The following is a 14,970-nucleotide window of genomic DNA, read 5'->3' as shown; positions in this document are numbered from 1 at the left end:
CAGAGAGGACTATGATTCGTTTTTAAATGTGTGCAATGAACTGTGTGTCTCTGACTGTTGAACGAGTAGCATCTATCGTTGTTTGCTCCGTGTTTCTTTGATTGTTTTTATTGATTCTTTCAGAATGTATTGTGATAAATGTGAAAGTGAAATTCCTGAACAGGACCTGTTATTGTGTTCATCTTGTAAAAATGAGTTTCATTTCTTGTGTCAACTTATAAAGGAACAAAACTTTCGTAAAATGTCTAATGAAAGTAAATGTAAATGGAAGTGCATTTCATGCAAGTCGGGAACTGCCGTAAATAGGTCAGAAGATAAGGCCGGTCATTCAACTATTCATAGTGCCTCTCATTCTACTACAGCGTCAGGCGCTCTCTCTCCTGCCGACCTTCAAGCTATCGCACTTATTGTGAAACAGATGATACACTCAGAGATTTCTCCCTCTTTCAAAGAAGACTTCAATTCAATAAAAAACTCTATGGAATTTATATCAAACGAATTTGACGACTTTAAAAAAGAAATCATTTTGTATAAAAAGGAAATGCAAAATCTTAAGAGTGAAATTAGTGTATTGAAGGCTGAAAATGAAAAATTGAAAACTGAAGTTTGTAATATGCAAGAGTATTCTCGTAGAGATAATTTGGTCGTAACAGGGATCACCGAGACGCCTAATGAGTCTGTCTTCCAGATTTTCAATAGCATTTCTTCGGTAATCAATAGTGATATAACGGCCCAAAGCCTGAGTACTGCACATAGACTGCCGTCGAGAGTCAAGGGCAGTATTAGGCCTATTGTGTTTCGTTTTCTGCGTCGACAAGACAAGGAAGCTTGGCATTCCAGTTTCAGATCATCTGCTATTAAAGATAATAGAGGCCCGGGAATATCATCGAAATGCATTTCGCAGGCTCTTCCTGAGAGCAGGGTGCTCGCTTTCCAACATCATTCGCCATCGGTCATGCAACTTTTCCGAGAAGTTAAAAAATGCGCAATGGAAAAGAAATATGATTTTGTATGGATTCGGGACAGCAACGTTCTAGTGAAAAAGGATGAAGCGAGCAAGAGTGTGGTGGTGATAAAAAATGAAAGCGATATTTCAAAGCTGTAAGGTAATCATAAATCACTGGTAACTCAACCTTTTATTTCTATAAGTTTGTAATGGATATTTGTGATTTACTTGATGACTTAGAAAATATGAATAGTAATGAATCAATTAATCTATGTGATTTGAACGAAGTGAAAGTTTTTTTTTGCAATGATTCGAATTTAAAACTTTTTCATTTAAATATTAGGAGTATAAGGAAAAATTTTGATGAATTGTGTATTTTGTTGTCTGGTCTTGATGTCGCGTTTGATATTATAGTATTAACTGAGTCTTGGCTCACACACGATATAACTGGATTTGATATCTCTGGCTATAACAAAATCATAAAGCCAACAAAATTTAATAAATGTGATGGCATTGTAGTATACATAAAGAATGAACTTAATTATAATATTTTGGAAGTAGATATAGATTATGCCAATGTTTTGAATTTCAAATTAGTGTATGATGAATTGGAGTTTTATTGCACAGCTTTATATAGGTCACCAGAAACTGATGTAGCGTGTTTTGTGGATGCTCTAGAGACTTTTCTGAATGAGACAGCACATTTCGAAAATAGGTTAATTGTTGGTGACTCTAATATTGATATTCTTGATAAAAATTTGTCTCTTGTGGGTAATAGATTTTTGGATAATCTTCTTGAATATGGCTTTATAAATTATCTCTATGGCAGTACTAGATGTACTGTTTTAAGTGAATCGTGTATCGATCAGATCTTTTTGAAAAGTAAGCATTGTCTATTCAAATCAGCTATATATAATTGTGCAATCACAGATCACAATGCAGTTATGTGTTGTGTAGAACGTAAGAGCCGGTTGTCATATGGCAGAGATGTTGAATCTGATTCCCAGGATGTTCAGGCTTTATTATTTAATGAAGATGTTTTTCAATCAAAAATTAAAACAGAAACATGGAACGATGTTCTTCAGGAGAACGATCCCAGACTAGCTTTCTCTTTGTTTTATGATAGACTTCGTTCATTATTTGACTCTGCAAAAACTGTTAGGAGAAGGATTAGTAATAATACAAAGAAAATCAAACCTTGGGTGACTAATGGTATTCTTCGATGTATGAGGCGAAGAGACAAAATGTCTCTTAAGGTTCGTAAACAACCATTTAATGTACAGCTGATGGATTGTTTTAAATCATATAATCGAACACTGAAGTCGGCATTGCGAACTCTAAAGGAACAGTATTTCAAGAATAAATTAGTTGAATGTGGAAATAATCTAAGGGCTGTATGGAAGGTTGTGAATGAAGCAACAGATACCCCTTGTAAAACTAATTGTTCTATTAAAGAGTTGGTTACCAAGGATAATCGCATTTTGAGATCTTATCAAGTAAATGAAATAGCAGAGGAGCTTAATGAACATTTTGTGAGTGTTGGTAGAAGAATTTCTGAAAAAATTACTAAGGTAAAGGACAAGATTTTTAGGGAAAAAACTAATAGATTGTTTTGTAATTCGTTTTTCTTTTTTCCTGTCATAGCAGAGGAAATTGATATGTGTATTAAAAACTTGAAGAAAGGGGTAGCACCAGGATTTGATGGAATTTTTTCTAAATGTCTGAGTTCAAATTCTCGCATAATTTCAGTTCCTCTGGCTCATGTAATAAATTTATGCTTTTTGAATGGTGTTTTCCCCGACGAGTTGAAAAAGGCCACTGTTATTCCTTTGCATAAGAATGGTAACAAAAGTGATCCAGGGAACTATCGCCCAATTTCTCTGCTTTCATGTTTGTCAAAGGTGATTGAGAAATGTGTTAAGACTCGTTTGGTCGAATTCTTGGAAAAATATGAAATTTTATCTAATTGCCAATTTGGTTTTCGTAAGGGTGTAAGTACTTCTGATGCTGTATATAAGGTTACTAAGAGAATTATTGAAACACTGGACAGGGAAGAAAAATGTATAGCTGTGTTTTTAGATCTCCAGAAGGCTTTTGATACAGTGGACCACAATATTTTATTTAGAAAGTTAGAAGGTATTGGAATTAGAGGTGTTGCATTGGGTTTCTTCAAAAGCTATCTCAGTTGTAGATCACAGGTGGTTAGTGTTGATGGTATAATGAGCTCAGAATTAGAAATTACGATGGGTGTGCCACAGGGAACAGTTCTGGGTCCAATATTATTTTTGATTTACATTAATGACTTACTCAAGATAGAGCTTGAGAGCTGTTCTTTGTTTTCTTTTGCTGACGACACTGTTGCTATTTTCTGTGCATCAAAATGGGATGATGTTTTTTGTAGAGCTAATGAGGGTTTGAAAGTTATAAAAAACTGGTTAGATTTCAACTTAGTTAGTTTGAATATAGCAAAAACTACTGCAGTGTCATTTTCTTTGACCTCAGCAGGTCAGCCAGATAACCAGGGGAGTTTGGCTTTTCATGAAACTGGATGCGATGATAATAGTTGTCTATGTCCTATAATAATATTTAAGAACAGCACCAAATACTTGGGAATAATCATTGATAAGCATTTGAAATGGAGAGACCATATTTCATATTTATGTTCTAGGTTGAGGAAGACGCTGTATAAGTTTGTTCAACTGAGAAATATTTTTACAGTTGAGCAAATTAAAATGGTTTTCTTTGCGCTTGTGCAGTCAGTTGTGCGATATGGTATAATTGGCTGGGGTGGTTGTGGTGTTACCGTTCTTAAGCCTCTTATAGTATTGTATAAGAAAATTATTAAAATATGCTTGAAAAAACCGGTTAGATATCCAACAAATTTGCTCTATAAAGAATTTAATGTTCTCAGTATTGAGCACTTGTATGATCTTGACCTAGCTAGTTTTGTCTATTCGTGGCCCAATAGATTCCCTATAGCCCCTCATGGCGGCTATGTTACTCGTAGACAATCTGAGAGATTTTTGCTAGAACCACCTTGTAGAACAGCGGCTGCCAGTGCTCATGCAGCGTATTATGGTCCTAGACTTTTAAACCGTCTGTTGCTTGAAGTTTCTGGAGCATCCCAATGTATACCAATTTGTTATTATTCTTTCACTTTCAAAACTTTTAGACAGTATCTTCGACACTACTTATTAGGGAGACAAAATGAAGACTAATTTTGATTTATTTTTCAAATCTGTTTGTAAATCTCAATTCTATTCTTAAAATACATATCTTACTTAGTATAACAGAGCAGAAGAGAATTTGTTGTTTTATTTTTAAATATTGGTGATCTTTATCTTTGATGTAGAACATATAGTTGAATCTCAATTAGGCCTATACTGATTACAAGAGCAACATTTGTATGAAAATAGCATAAGAGAGTGGAATTTTCTTTTTTCTTTTTTCTTGATATTGTAATGTAAAATTATAAAATCTAATTATGTTATTAATATTACGATGTATATTAGTATCTTATGCTATCCAACATTCTAGAGATACACCATCCCTCATCACAAGCTTTGCTTAAAGAGGGATGCAACAATATTATTTAATATGATATTTTATATTCATTATTTTATAAAGAATTTGTATTCTATGTTTGTAAGTATGAATTGTATATTAATTTTTTGTTGACATTAATAAATTGAATTGAATTGAATTGAATTGAATTGAACTTAACATAAGTATCGAAAGAATAGACGTTAAGCAACATTATACAAGATAACAACGCGGAAATGTTTGGAAAAATTCACACTCTGGAGCACAGGCACGGCCCTAGGGACTTTGCCGCCCTGGGCGAGATCGGCAACTGCCCCCCCCGCAAGTATCCCGTCTTTAATTGTTAATACCGGGTTCCACCCCTCCTTGAACGATCGCCCAACGCCGGTTACACATAGGGCGGTTTCTGCCGGGGCGGTAATTTCGCCGTCGCCGCCGTTCGAGCAGTAGTCTATGGACTTGAATTGAAGCTTACACACTGGGCGGCAGAAACGCCGCGCGGCTATATTGCCGTTGGCGGCAGCTTTGCAGCCGTCCACTGCCACTGCGGCTGGCGGTGTTTTTGCCGCTCTTGTCTACGCAGTGGCGTACGTGACCAAATGGGCGTTTTAACACATTTGGCGGTTGTCTACCGTCGCCACTGATCAGTCGTCTTTCCCAGTTGCTCCAAGTCAGAGGTCTTTGAAAATCAGCCTTTTAATTTGTGTCTTGTTGTGAAGTTTGTAAGTTGTTTATAACATTCATTTATTGTTACAAGTGTTTGTGGTTGACGAGTGTGAGAAAATGAGTAAGTTAATAGACAATGAGTTGTTAATATCATTTGTAGAACAGAGGCCAGTTTTGTGGGACAAAACCCTCAACACATTTAAGGATCGAGATGCAACAAGAAATGCGTGGAAGGAAGTGTGTATGGAGATTAGGGGGGATTTAGAAACTCTGGAAGACAAGGGAAAAACTGTAATATGTTGTATATCGCTGTCGATTTAATAAAAACGTTCATTTCAATGAATCCAAGCAAAGCGATTCCTCTGCTGTCTTCTTTTCCTTCGACGGTACATCAAAAGTGGTAAAAGTTGTTGCCTTTCCATTTTAAGTTAAACACTTAATAATATATACTTTTGAAAAATGTGCAAAATACAATTAACTGAACACTCATGAAACAGAGAAGTTACAACACATTTGCGATGAAGAACTACAAGAATTATTTTGGCTACTTATCATACGTGGCGGTAATTTTTCCGCTCGATGTTTGGCGGTATTTTTTCCGCTGAATGTGTAAGCTCGACTTTTTTTCGAGGCGGCGACGGCAGTTTCGCCGCCGCGGCAGAAACCGCCCAGTGTGTAACCAGCATTACTATTGTGTCTCCGCTGTGATGCGACACCACAGAGTCTCAGTAAACTCTAAAAAATTATGTTTAACAATATTTTTTACTGACATTTGAACAAATATTTGACAAATATAAATATTGGGGAACAGTAAAGTCCAGTCAATATAGACATAAAAATGGGGGTTTGCTTGCAATTTATATCATAGTTCTGATTTTTTAATATTTTATTTGGATACATGAGAGAAGTTCAGAACCAAATTCTTCATGTAAAATTCCCTTGTGCTAATACAAAGTGGCCCAAAAAGTTCGTATTTTAGGTTCATTTTCCAGTTTTCAGCTATTTCCGGCAAAATCAGTAATCGGACAGAAAAATTTGCTCTTTCCTTTTTTAAGATCATAAAATTCTGAATGAAATGAGATCATTCGGAACACTCTATCTCCAATGAGTACTGAGTTATGATTTTTCAAATATGAGTGATATTAAAAAAAAAATTTTGATCATATTTAGTATTTGATCAACAATATATCCCGATTACAATCTAGATGTAAAATTCAAAATCCCTCTGGGCGTAATTTTGTGCTCTAAAATCTGAGACTAGGTATAGAGCGCTCTATCTCAAATAGATTTCCAGGTACACTTGACAACAATGCTCATTGTATTAAGAAAAACACCTTATTTTTATCTTCAACCATCATCTCCATCTATATTGTCGTCACAGTGATATTTCGCACAATGATATAAGCTCATGAGATTATGTTCTATGAGAATCAAACGTTAGTTGCACTTCATTTTAGTATTTCCTAGTGGAGAGGCGCGCGAGGACACGATCAAGGATCGCTTAAAGATCAAGCTATCAAAATGAAAAAGTTTTCTTAGGAATACATTTTTTTTCAATCATTACTTTCTGAGACATGAGCGCCTAAAGTTTAAATTTTTGGGACAGAACATTTCAAATTCGGTACGAGATGAATCCATAAAGTTCAAAGTATAAATTCTTCATGGTATTTTTGATTTAATAAAACAAAAATGTTCTGAAAATATCAATTTTTAAGAAAGTTATTCAATTTACTAAAAATGACCAAAAATAGTGCTTAGTTGATTTTTTTTGTAAATTGAATAACTTTTTCAAAAATTGATATTTTCAGAAAATGTTTCAAAATTCTCTTATTTTATTCAATCAACAATAGCATGAAGAATTTATCTCGTACCGAATTTGAAATGTCCTGTCCCAAAAATTTAAACTTTAGGCGTTTATATCTCAAAAAGTAATGATTGGAAGAAATTGTTTTCCTAAGAAAACTTTTTCATTTTGATATATACCGGTATAAATCGAAAAACTTTGAAAAATATCACCAGTACAAGAAAGTTAATTTTTAGCCTTTGCACAGCCTTAAGACGTAGACTGCAACATAGTTTTAGGCCTACTTAACTTGCTAAGTAATTAGAACTGCAATTTCTACAAGTTTGTTTAACACACCTGTTTAATTAAGTAGAACTAGTCTGACCTTTGCATGGGGTCCTTCACCAATTCTTCAAGATCTGGACTGAACTATTTTATGTTCGCTAGACCACTCAGACGTTCCTGGGACATTGTTGATCTTAGAAAAGTCTTCATTAGCTCGAGGTTGAAAAGCTTCTTATATAATTTTACCATTCACATTTGATATTATGAATTTATTATTTATTTGTATTTTGAAATTTTCCGTTCCTTTAAATTTGCCGCCCCCAAAACCTGCCGCCCTGTGCGGCCGCCCGGACCGGGCGGACCGGTGGGCGGACCGCCCACCCCTGGGGCCGGGCCTGCTGGAGCAGGTGTGAATAAACTAGCAAGTGAAGTTGCAAAAAGCCACAACAAGCCGATCTCATTTGCTGAGGCCGTGCAACTGCCAAAGAAGAGGACCGCACCTTCTACATTATCGAGTGCCGCCTCCACTGCTGCAGCCAGGGAGTCTCCGCCCCGGACCAAGAAGCTGTCGCCCAAGGAGAATGTGATCATCCTGAAGCCAGCAAAAATAAATGGAACGGAAAAGGAACAAAGCGGAAAAATTCGAGAAACAATAAAGAAAAACATCACCCGTGAACAAAATTTGAACATTAAAAAAGCTGTTGATGTCCGTGGTGGGGGTGTGCTGTTGGTGCTTCACCCAAGGGCCAATAAGGAAAATGTTTTGGGTGATAAGGTCCTGCAACATCCAAACATAAAGGTAAGCGAGCCACAATCCAAATTGCCAAGAATAATTCTGTATCACGTCGCTGCAGATATAACTGCTGCTGAATTGGCAAACGATGTGTATGACAGAAAACTCGAGTCATCGTCACTGAGTAGGGAAAATTTCTTGAAAAACTTTAGGCCGATTTTTAAAATAGGACCGAAAAACAAAAACACCGTGCACTGGGTAGTGGAGTGCACTGGTGAATTAAGAAAAGAATTTATTAACAAATCGCGGATTGGTATTGATTGGAGGGTGTGCCGAGTTGGAGACTATGTTGCCGTCTCTCGTTGCTTCAAGTGCCAAAAAATTGGACATATCAGTAAGCATTGCACTCAAGCACAAAACACCTGTGCTCACTGTTCCACTACAGGACATGATGTTAAAGAGTGCCCTAATAGAGACAAAAAGCCCTCATGTTTAAATTGCCGCAATGATAAAAAAGCTTTCGATCACAAAGTAGGTGACAGAGAGTGCCCTTCCTATCAAAAAGCGTTACAACAAATAATTGATAGAACTGATTATGGAATCTGAAAGAAAAATATTCAATATACTGAGGATAAATAAAAATAATAGTGATAGTAAAATCAAGCAATCAACCCAACACAAAATGATTACTTTAAATTCCATCCTTAACAAAATTGATAGTTTCTACGTAACAACTAATACTGATAAAAGTAAGATAAGTCTGGTTTATAATTTTGGTGAGAGGGTTGATGTTATGATATCTTTTACAAAAATAGGAAATAGTATTAAAACATCCAAAGGACTCTCTCTGCTTAGAAATAAAAAATATTTCTCTCTTGAAGAATGGAATCACCTGAATGTGTTACGAGATTCTAATTGTATAAGAGTTTTGTTTTCTGATAAAAACATTCCTATTTTCATATTAAATGATGGTGAAAATGGGGTACTTATTGATCTTTTGAATAGAATAAATGATTGGAGTAAATTCAATTACCCTTTGATTATAGGAATTGATTCTTTTAACAATCTTGGTGAAACTTATTTTGATATTCCTGCCACTGAACTCTTGAGTACTGTCATAGGAGCTAGAGATTTGAAGTTTATTTTTTATTATCGAGGTTATTGTGAAATTAATTTTCTTAATATACCTAAGCTATCTGATAGTCCGGGAGTTGAGTACCCTGTAGGATTCTTTGAAGGTAATAATAAACGTGAAGCATTCATAAACTCTATGATTGAATTACGGACCCTACTTCAAAACACTGATAACGAAAATGCTAAAATATATAAAAATATTCTTCTTAGGATCACGCATAGAAACATGTCAATATCAGGTGATGAACTAATAAGCGTCCTGAATAACAATATGAACATCTATGATAATAATTTGAAAAGATTCCTATTCAAAACAAACTCTAAATACCGAATGGGATATTGCTTGGAGCAGGGTGGAAGTTACGTAGAATTTCAAGAGGATACTTTAAAATTCTCTACTAAAGAACGATATGTTTTAGTCACACGTAATACTACACTTATGCTGAATAGCGAATTAATAAAAACTATAAATAGAATAACTCTTCATGAGTGTAAACTTCCTAAAATAAAGTGGTATGACGGTGTTCCCGGCTGTGGTAAATCTTACTTTATAGTCTCGCATCATGAGCCTGGCAAGGATCTAGTACTCACTCAAACACGGGCAGGTATTAAAGCAATCCGTGAAACTGTCATTGAAAGGTATGGTCGAAAACATTGTAATCGTCTTAAGCTTGATTACAGGACAGTTGGCTCATATATAATAAATCATAATCAGAATAAAACATACGATAGAGTTTTTATTGATGAAGCTCTACTTATGCATGCGGGTTACATCGGGTTTATTGCTAACTTGAGTAAGGCCTCAGAAATGATTGTTGTTGGTGACGCAAACCAAATACCCTATATTGAGAGAAGTAATTATGCCACAAGATGGCATAAAATTTCAGAATTCTGCGAACCTTTTACAAAGCAAACGGTAACTCGTAGATGTCCTATCGATGTTTGTTTTGTCCTTTCCACTGTCTATGAAAATATTACGACGATTAATGAAAGAGCTATCTCAATTCTGCATACTTACAGAAATGGGGAATACCATCTGATACAACCCGACACTTTGATATTGACATTCACCCAAGAGGAAAAACTTATGGTGGGTGATACTATAAAGTGGAGAGAGGATGTTGCACTTCACACAATCCATGAAGCACAAGGGCTAACTCTTAAAAATGTTATTCTAATCAGAATTAAGTACAAGGAGAATGAAATCTATAACAGCATGCCCCATGCGATTGTCGCTTTGTCTAGACACACTGAAACTTTCAGGTATTTAACAACCAGTCTAGTAGATGATGCTGTGGACAAACTAATTAAGAAACTTAAATTCATAGATAGTGAGGGGCTTGTTAAATGGAACAAGGAAAAGAGAAGTGGACCTGATGATATAAGTTATGAGTGACACTGAAGAAGTTCTGAATATTTTAGAAACAGAAAATGAAACAGATGTAATCGACGATTATTTGAACTATCATTTTCTCGAGGACAGAAATAAAGATGCTGAGTGATTCAATATTATGTCTATGAATATACGTAGTTTGAATGCTAATTTCGATCAGTTCATTTGCTGCCTCAATGAATTGAAAACTGATATTCACATTATAATATTAACGGAGACCTGGTTGACTGCAGATATGCCGTTCATTTTCAACATTCCTGGATATACGGCAATAAATAAGTTCACTAAACAGAATAAATGTGATGGATTATGCATGTACATAAAAGATTGTATAAGATTCAATGAAGTTTCACTCGATATTACTGATGCTAATGTAGTTAGTGCTGACCTAAGAATTGATGATTTTATTGTGAAGGTGATTGGGGTTTATAGATCACCAAGTAATCAAAATATTGATAATTTTCTCAATAGTCTGAGTAATGAAATCAGTAATATTCCTAATGGAATAAATGTATGTGTGGCGGGAGACATGAATATAAATACACATTCAACTAGTGTTCCTGTTCAAGATTATCTGCATATTTTCAATAGTAATGGCTATAAGTCTTACATAACTGGTGATACCAGAGTAACAACCACAACAAATTCTTGCATTGACCACATTTTTTATAAAAATTCAGGCAACCATTCTATGTCCATTAAAGGAGCTATATTTAGGACAACCATAACTGACCACTACGCGGTTGTACTGAACTTGGTGAAGGTTCCTATCAATAAGAATAATAGAAAAGTATTGATAAACACATTAACTAGAACCAACTATCATGCACTATTGGAACGCATAAGGAATGAAGATTGGGAAGAAATCTATACCGTGAATGGAAGCATTGACACTATTATGGATAAATTTGTCGATCGTTTGACCAGACTCATCAATCAATGCAAGAAGGTAAAAGTGATACCTAATAGACTTCGTCCCCTGAAGCCCTGGATATCTGAAGGCATCATAAGATCAATAATCACGCGGGACAAAATGCATTCTAGACTCAGAAGAGATCCTAATAACAATATATTAAAGAATGAATATAAAGTTTATCGTAATGGTTTGAATAAGATCATAAATCATGCAAAGGAAGTCTACTATAAAGGGAAAATTGAAAATTGTAATAACAACAGCATGAAGTTGTGGAAGTGCATAAACGAAGTTATAGGTGAGGACAGTATCAACGACAAGAGTACTGAACTTGATGCTCAATCCCTCAACAATTATTTCACAAATGTGGGTAAATTACAAGCTCAAACTATCAATATCCCTGATAATACTGGTGATCGATTTCCTGAAATACAGATCGATAACACGTTTTTTATGAGACCAACGTGCCCAGTTGAGGTTGAGGCAACTATTAAAAATCTAAAGAACAACTGCAGTCCTGGTATTGATAGTCTAGGTAATATTACGCTGAAGAAAATAGCCAATTTTATATCTCAACCTCTCTCTTTCATTTTTAATAGATGCTTTGAGGAGGGATATTTTCCTGAGCACCTCAAGTCAGCCAAAATAAAACCTCTATTCAAACAAGGTGACCCAACTAATCCCTGTAATTATAGACCGATTAGTCTTATCAGCAACCTTGCTAAAATAATGGAGAAACTAATAAAGTCAAGAGTTGTTTCTTTCTTGAATCTTAACAAAATAATCAACAAGAACCAATTCGGTTTCCAAAATGGTAAAATTACATCTGACGCTCTATGAGGGTCAATCAATATATGATGAAGAAATACCATCAGAAAGCACATAATGATTAGGAATCCTGTGTTATGCCGGGATCCAGAATAGCATAATCGCTAGGCAGTGTGTGGTAAGAGTCCATAATTGTGTCTTTTTTCTTTCCTATAGCCTATTTTCTTGGCCCTAAATCGTTTCAAATTTCGATTTTTTCCTGTCTTTGTGTAATGTTCAGTAAATTTCTTCTATGATGCATATCTTAACCAATCTTGTCCATAGTCATTTAAATTTGTATTTTTTCTGAAATAATTTTGGAAGTTAAAATAGTAGCTTATTTTCCTAATCTTTAAATTGTTGATAAAACTTAACTTTTCTAAAATCTATCTATTGTAGTGTAAATAATTGTGTGCTTGCAGGATATTTTTTCATCATGTATTACATATTTTAATTATGTCTATTTTTGTCAGGTATCATATTAGGTAACTAGGTTTTTCAGAGCAAATTATGTCCCATTTTCTCATCTTTCATTGCATATTGTGCCATAAGCCATATGTAATTAGGTTATAGTTTTCTTCTGGGCTTTTAACCCATTTTGCATTTTTTTTTATTTTTGCTGTCCAATAATTTGGATTTTTGGTAGATGAGTAGGTGTGATTCTTTTAGAGGTGTGGGCGTGAACCACATATGGCTGGACTCGATTATCTGACCTATTTGTTTGCAATATAAAAACCATAAGATGGCAACATCAAATGTTTGTAAAAACTTTTGCATACTTTTGATTTTGTGGTCCAATACTAGAGTCTGCTATCACATTGCCTTACAGACATCTAGGAACTCTCCACCCAGTCACAATAGTAAAAATATTTTTCCTTCACCAGTTGTTTCTGTGGGAGTGATAGCTCACAGTTATAACAAATTAGAGTCAAACTTGGAATCTACAAAATTCCATAGTAGTATATTTTTATTAAATATACTTCCTTATGAAAGTTTAGAACTGACATGTAGGATAGGCTCTAATGGGGATGTTTCACAGAGACAAGTTCTCACAGAGACAAGTAGTGTTTTTGAACGATATTAGTGTCACAGAGACAAGTTTCACAGGAGCAAGTATTTCTATAAATGGCAGTCTCACATGAACAAGTTCCCACAGAGACAAGCAGTTTCATAGAGACAAGGTCTCTGTCCAAAGTAGTAGCGCTATAAATGGCAGTCTCACAGAAGCAAGTTCTCACTGAAACAAGGTGTTTCACAGAAGCAAGGTCAGTGTCATAGAGACAAGGTAGCGAATGTAGGAAGAAGTTAGGCATGTTGCCTACATCTGAACTTGGAGGCACTCCATTATTTGTTCTAGTAAATTGAATGTCTGCTGTTTTTTAATCATGCAGGTATATGATTATGATTGAAGGTTTATCATATAAGATAGGGATGGGTTGGTAACCTATTAGAATCAGATAGAAGATAGATAGAATTATGAAGATAACTTAAATAAATAAATTGAGTTCTATGTAAATGTAATATATTTCTACCAAACTGACAGACAGACAGACAAAAGATATTTATTTCAAAAAAATGCACTTTACATACAAAGTAATAATCTTATGTACTCATTATTAATATAAAACAACAACAAAGAATAAAAATGAATATTCTTGTTACCACATTGCAAAGGATGTTCAGTGAGGTCTACTGTTATCTGGACTACTGGAGTATTGTAACTCCTAATGTGAGATTGAGTAAGATAGTGCCAAGATATCTAAAAAGTATATATTAAACCTTCAACCCGAAGGAATAATCAATATGAATATGAAATGGAATATAAAAAAGCCAAATAGCCTACCACTGACCTATTCATCACCGCTTCTTAAAAACCACATGGCCAAAATGGTTTTTCATTATAATTCCTTCTTTCGTAATAAATTGTTTATGCTTTTGTACTCCTGAAGCTCGGTCCCCGATATTATGAGCCAATCATCTCTTCTTTTTCCAAGCTGCGGTCTCGAATTGTAAATTCAAATTAATATAATATTAACTTCAGACAATCACAGAGTAAAGCTGCGTTAACATCAATAGATTCTATAGATTCTATTAGATTGAAAATAACTTATCATACACATGATGAACATATGTGTTTTTCAAGTGCCGTTCAATCTATAATAATCTGTGAGGATTAAGTTATTAACATTTTGTTAATAACTTTGGTGTAAACGCAGCTTTAGATGCCAAGATTTATCATGGCGTTCCGAGTTACGGATGATAATGTCAATTGAAAACTTCATTTTCCTCATGAAATCTTTCCCATAGAAATTTTAACAGATTGTTGTTCGACAAGCGTCTCTACATGTTACAAAATGAAAATTCCAGTTGAAAACAAAAAGTGCCACTTGATAATTCCCAAATCATCTTTTCAATCGTAGCTCTGATTCAACTGAGCAATAACTTTCTGAACTTACTGAGTTAATATTTAAAATTATCATAAGCGCAATGGGACTTGTAATTCCATCAATTCAGGATAAGTATTATATCGGTATTCATTTTTACAGGATTGAAGTAGTGCAACATTTAGATTAGCACACCAATAGATTTTATTTGTAACGAAGTGAGTTCATTACTTTCATATCAAAGTTCTACTTTTTCCATTATGATATAGTATATTGACGACTACTGCAAAACAATGTCAGGTAGCCCTGGTAATGTAATGTGATGAAATGTGATCGTATGGTTGATTGGAAGTCTCCAACCAGCCAGATCAGATTTCTTAGTG

The sequence above is a fragment of the Nilaparvata lugens genome, chromosome 3, assembly GCF_014356525.2.
Source record: "Nilaparvata lugens isolate BPH chromosome 3, ASM1435652v1, whole genome shotgun sequence".
Classification (NCBI taxonomy): Eukaryota; Metazoa; Arthropoda; class Insecta; order Hemiptera; family Delphacidae; genus Nilaparvata; species Nilaparvata lugens.
This window is presented reverse-complemented; position numbering follows the sequence as displayed.